The 6,569-nt window shown below is 33.8% G+C and overlaps 1 long non-coding RNA gene across 1 annotated transcript; it reads right to left on the bottom strand.

The window, feature by feature from the left end:
* Window positions 1-4,774: 4,774 nt before the first annotated feature.
* On the bottom strand, window positions 4,775-6,235 carry LOC137659556 (uncharacterized). Its single transcript, XR_011047575.1, has 3 exons — window positions 6,012-6,235; window positions 5,610-5,689; window positions 4,775-5,465 (listed from the first exon to the last, which is right to left on the bottom strand). It is a non-coding gene; the product is annotated as an uncharacterized lncRNA (long non-coding RNA).
* Between the last annotated feature and the right edge of the window lie 334 nt (window positions 6,236-6,569).

Below are 6,569 nucleotides of genomic sequence, written 5' to 3'. Positions count from 1 at the left end.
CTCAAAATCACGGAAGTCTAACACATTATTTCTTAATGCTCCATAGATTAAACGCTTACTCATCTTAACACAAGTCTCAACAAGTCCTCCTAATTTGTTACATCCCTTTGGATACTGCTGAAACTTAATTGACTTTACACCATTTTCTTCAAAATATGCCTGACTCTCAGGATCACCCAGGAAATTAGTGACCACATTAGCTCCAGCTACCAACTGAGATCCAAGATCTGACAAGACTAGTCGAGGGATTCCATACTGATATGAATGCATTTGAAAAGCTCTTAAAAATTCTTTTGAAGTGAGATCTAAACAAATTTTTAAATTAATTGCCCTCGACCAGAGACAAGTTAAACATAGAACCCAAACTTTGCTCTTTTTACCATTAAGCTTAACGTTATACGGTCCAAAATGATCAATAAAAATATACCTGAATGGTATAGAGGGAGGGTTAATCCTAAAATCGCGATAGGCACTTTGATTGACCTTAACCGTTCTCTTTGAATCTCTTACAAATGACACATTCTTTGATGACCTTTTTTACTACTGAAAAGTAATGTGGAATCCAAAACTTTTTTCTCATCTCTGACAAAAGGGAATAAACACCAGCATGAGAGAATTTCTCATGAAAATCTTTTATTACTAACCGAGTTAACTTACTGTGTTTGTGAAGCAAAATAGGAAAGTTGACAAAAGTATCTTTTCTCCATTTAGGCATCTTACTTCTAATTCTTAAGAGTCCATGATCATCCATGTATACATTAAGTTGAGCAATAATATTAGGAATATCCTTTACTCTCTTATTTCTGTTTTCTAAATACTGGAAAACTTCACCATACCAGATTCTCTGATCATTCCTTATGATATGTCTAGTAGCTTCCAAATGAAAGGAGGATGCATCACCAAAGTTAAAAGAAACTGAGTTTGCTCTTCTTTTGAGCAAGACAATGAATTTAAGAACGTACTCGTGAATTCTGACAAGCTTAGAGAAACTGGAACACTTGTCCAGGACGACTAAATGTTCAGGGTTTGATTCTGCTAAGACTTGTGATTCACTTAATTTAGATGCAGAAATTGAGAAGGAATTTTCATTCAATGGATTAAAATTTGGATTGGGTACAACTATATCAAATGTGTCAGCATTACTGCACAGTTCATCCCTTTCACATCTTAAAAATTCTGGGCCAGTGAAATAATTAGTTTTCAAAAGCTGTTTGTACGACATAGGCCTAGTTATACAATCTGCAGGGTTCAAGATACCACTGACAAAACAAAATCTAACTGGGTTATTTTCACAGGTCCTTTGAATGTGATCCAAACGATTCATGATAAAGACACTCCTTTTATTCATTTTATCTAATTTGTTCACATAAGAATTAATCCAGCTCAGTGAAACAATGCTATCCGTATACAGTACTGATTCTACAATTCTAATAGGTTTAGGGCACTGAGGACCTGCCAAATCCTTACTCAAATCCAATAATGTTTCTGTTCCCAAAACTATCCCTTGGAATTCTAGAGATGGAATACTTTTGCTTTCTAACTGCTTGTTAACCAAGCGATTCTTTGCTAGAACAAAACTGACTTGCTTAGTTTCTATGCACTGAATAAAAATTGTTGTCCCATAGATTATTTTACTGCTGTCAGTAAATGCAATTAAACGATATGACCCATTTCTCTCCCCGACAAATCTAGGTACCTCAATTGGAGGAGTCATGTTAACTTGTTTAGCTATGTTACGCCATTCTCGTTGTTGCTCAATGGACAATTCTGTATCCCATCCTAGAGAAGTGTTTAATTGAAGTTCATGCATAAATAAACGAGCTCTGTTTAAAATAGGTCCATTGAAATTATATGGATCAAAATTTGAAGCAATGCTTTTCAATATCAGTCTCTTAGTGTTTGCTTTAGAGTCTAGCTCAAGTTTAGGAGAGGAAATACAATCTGTTATTCGGTTCCACTTTAAACCAAATATTTTTACTACATCAGGAGTGACTTCATCCAAATTCTTATCTATTTTTTCTTGGAGCATAACATCATTGGTAACGAATTGTTGTAATTCAAATTTATATGGATTAAAAATGTTATTCAAGTTATCAAAACCCCAGTGTAAGCTTTCAGAATCATTTGCAGTGAACGCACCATTATCCATGTATATCAAAGAGTAAATAAGTTTCTTCAATTCCTTTAAGTTGTCCAAATCACCTTCAGTGTCTAGCATCAATATTTTGTACAAACCAATCATCAATATTGTTGGGCTACACCTTAACCCAAAACTTAGACGAAGATTCTTGTATGCTATAATGGTAAAATCTCCTTTACTTACATTTTTAAACCAAAAGAATAATAATTTACTTTGATCAGTTTCATTCAATGCTATCTGCTGGAAAGCTTTCTTTAAATCAAAGCACAATAAATGAGAATCAAACCTTAAAAGTAGCAAGGCAGTAGACAATTTCTGATTAATACAAGGGCCAGCCCACATTGCCTGATTGTGGCTAATAGAGGGGGAGCCATTACTTTGTTTTTCACACAAATTAGAGAGAAAAACCATTCGGCATTTAGTAGTACTGCGGTCTAACTTAAATATTCCCATGTGCGGCAAAACACTGTACTATGGGTGTTCTTCACAAAACTTACCCAAATTATCAATTCTTTCAATTAAGTTTTGAGCTACCTGAGTCTTTATGTTATCATCCATTAATCTCAAAAATTCATCATTCTTCGATAAATTCTTTAGGTTAGATTTCAAAATTTGCTTTGCTAAATTTGTGTTCTTTCCCAGCAAATGAGAAACACGACCATTCCATAAAAGTGGCATTACCAACCTGCCTTCTTCATCTCTCTGTGTATTATTAAGTAAATACCTAACTAATTTCTTATTATGTTCAGTGCTCTCCCCATCTAAGTCAGTTCTATCTTTGTGCAAATAATATGAGCATTCTCGCTCTAAAATATGATCAGTAGCTTTTTGCAATTTATGCTCGCTGATCCTGCCATCATGATCTAAAATACAGATTGTAGGATCCTCTGCACTTCCAATACATCTAACACTAGACTTGAAACACGAAGTCATAGGAAATTTAATATTATCCAGTGATTTACCTTGCTCATCTAAATTCTCTTCCAAGCCAAAAAGTAAATGAGTATCATCATGCAGGCTAGGGAGAAATTTCAAATTTGCAATTAATTTCTCAATGTTTCCTATTAACATAATGCCAAATCTTGTTTCATAGTACACACACTGACTACTATGACCAAAACTAACCATCTTTTCCATGAGACAATGAGCTGAATTTGCCCCTAGGACAAACTGAATGTTTGATATGTCTTCTCTAGCCTCATCAAGAAACTCATCTAAAAGCTTATAACCATAATTTCTAAAACTTCTAACAACTTTACCAAGGCCGGGTAAATTCAAATTTATATCAATACCTGAGACACAAATAGCTTCTATATTATGCGCTGTCTCCCCAATCTTAACAGAAATTTGAACTATCTTGGTACGATAGCATTTTGCTCCATTAAACCCATTGACAACAAGATCAAAATTATCTTTCACAGCTTTGAAACACTGACCTTCTAAAGCACACTCAGAAATAAAATTAGCTTGGCTACCTGAATCCTTCAATCCTCTTATTTTACTAGGGCCCAAAGTACAAGAAAATGTGGGTAAAATTGAATTTATGCGCCCCTTACTCTGAAAGGAACTACCTGGACAAACTACCCCATTCTGTGTACTATTTTGAACATCTTTTGATTTACTTTTCTCGTTTTGCTTAGGGTTAGGAACTGCTTTTTTAGGATTACGCACCAAATCTCTGACTTCGGAACTTTCATGATTATCTGACAGGCAAAGAAAGGAGAAATGCCATCCTTGACAATGTTTACACTTTCTGGAAAATCTAAAATGACACGAGCTATCCAAATGCTCGATTCTTGCACATTTAGTGCAACCATTCAAAATGCTCAACCTAGCTATCTTTTCCTTAGCAGTAGCAAAATTAGGGCACTTTTGGATTGGATGATCACCATTAACCTTATCACTACAAAGTGTGCAAGAATTAAAAGGATTGGAGCTTTTAAAATTAACCTCTGCTGCTAAGTTTGAACTTTTACTCAATCCTAGTTTATCTTGATGCCTTTCAGCAGAAGGCTGTTTACTTTTACTTAATTTACCAAGTTTATTTGCATTCTGATACCGTTCATTGGCTTCAAAAAAGTTATCAACAATTTCACTTGTAGTGGGCTTTGAATTGCTAGTAATTTGTATCAACTGATTTCTGAAAGTTTCATTCATTCCTCTTAGGAAAAAGTACTGCAAAACATCATCTATATCCATTTTCAAAGTCTTAACAGCTTCTTGTAATTTTCTAATATTACTAATATACTGAAAGGGTTCTGAATCATAACCTAACTTCAGCTCTTGAAGTTGTTTCATCACATTAAACTTTTGAGTTGGAACCGAGGCAAAAGCTGTTTTTAAGAGTTCCTTTGCATGGGAATAACCTTGTTTGTCTGCTTCTAAAGAGTCTATCAAAAGTAAAGCCTTGCCAGAAACCTGCTGTTTAAGTAACAACAACCTATCATAATCTGTGTAAGAAAACTTTCCAGTAGTTTCATCAAACTGCTGTAAGAATAATTCCAAACTTTCATCATCAGAACTCTTAAATTTAGGCAAAGGTGCTACTGGACTTTTAAGACGACTAAGAGGAGTTTCATTCAGATTTTCACTTTTGCTTCCATTAACATCAACCTCTAAGAGCAGCAACATTTCAGAAATTTTATCTTTATATTCCTGACAAGAGCTAAATTCAATTTCCATTTCATTTTCATCTTCGCTCTCTGACCACTTCAAAGATATGACTTTACTATCAAGCCCTTTAAGTTCTTCCTTAAAATTCTTAAGTTTTTCAACAAGATTTAACTTTTGTGAGCTATTATACTGCGAAAATTTATGCCTTTCATTAAATTGTCTAGTGACTTGAGAGCGGATGTACTTCCGACTCATAACAAGAAGCCTAATGTCTGTCATGATTATAGAAAAATTTAATTCTAAACGTCAATGCAGCCTAACAAAAGAAAAAATTTAAGATAATTATAGTATTCGGTACACTGATCAATAATAACAACAATAATCCAAATAAAAACCACCACTCCTACAATGCTACCCAAGTGCCACCAGTATTGAGACAGCCTTCAGAGCCCCACGTTGGGCGCCATTTCAAAAACAAACAGAATGTAAATTTATAACAAGAGCAGCGAGAGCAGAGTAACAATAACTTTAATGTCAATATTGGATAAAGAAACTTTAAAATTAAAAATATTAGATTCTTTATTTATATTGAATAAATATTAAATATGGCAAAGCAATGGAACTCTGATGGCTGAAGTGGAATCCTCAATCACTAGTGACTGCCTGTGGTAGAACCCACTCAACTCTTGCCTGTTTTTGAAAACTATGGATTCTGCAAACCACGAAAAATTTCCATCAAAAACCTAATGTAAAATTTATCTAAATTCCCTTTATAAACAATAATGAATAATATACAATATATTAACATCAAGTACAAATATACCAATACAACATTACATACAACTGAACTAGGTACCTAATAAATTTGCCAAGACCAGGAAGATAACTGAAGCCGATGATACTAGGCTACCTTCCAGCAAGCACAAGTAACCTAACCTAGTAACAAATGAAAAAATTAGGCGCACTAAAATCCTAAGTTAAGTAATATTAAATTACATATGAAAAAACAAACTCAGGAAAATTGAATCTGACACGGTATATCGATTTAAGCAAATCTGAACACCCACTAGGCTATTCTATGCACAAAACAATGATTTGGAATTAAGCTAGAAATAACACTAGTAATTTTATAATGAGCTTAAAATCCATAGAAAATTTATAATTAGGGTTGAAGACTTGAATGATTAATATTCATTTCAAATATTATAACCCCCTAACCAAAGTTGAACCATATGCCACAAAATCATAGGAAACTTACGGGGTTGGTAGGCCTTATCCTTAAAATCCCAATGCAAATTGAAGAGCAGCAGAAGATCCCATTGTTGAGAACTATGTATTCAGACATCTTGATATTGCACTCTTCATGGTAGCACTCGTGGTAAGCAATTGCAGGAGAGGTGGCTTTAAATTGAAGTGCTACTCCATCTTCATAGCACTTCTACACTCGAAGAAAATATTATCCAATATATCCAATATGTCCAATATGGCCAATTTCACTGATCTGCCTCCCCACTCTTCCCTCATTACCAGTAGGTGAAATTTTTTCCCAAGGATGGTGGAATCAGGAACTGCAAATATTAAAATACAGCCAGCAGAGCCATCTATGGACTGAGCATATCCTTGAAACTCCCAGTATTTCTTTTTGATTTTGCTTTGTATGGCAAAAGGGGGGTTTCAAGGATGAAACAAATATGAACATAGATAAATATATATATATATATATATATATATATATATATTATATATATATATATATATATATATACACAATTTTATAAATTTTCTACAGAATTATTATATAAAATAATTCTTCAAC

This window comes from Palaemon carinicauda, chromosome 20, assembly GCF_036898095.1.
Source record: "Palaemon carinicauda isolate YSFRI2023 chromosome 20, ASM3689809v2, whole genome shotgun sequence".
In the NCBI taxonomy this organism is placed as follows: domain Eukaryota; kingdom Metazoa; phylum Arthropoda; class Malacostraca; order Decapoda; family Palaemonidae; genus Palaemon; species Palaemon carinicauda.
This window is presented reverse-complemented; position numbering and strand designations above follow the sequence as displayed.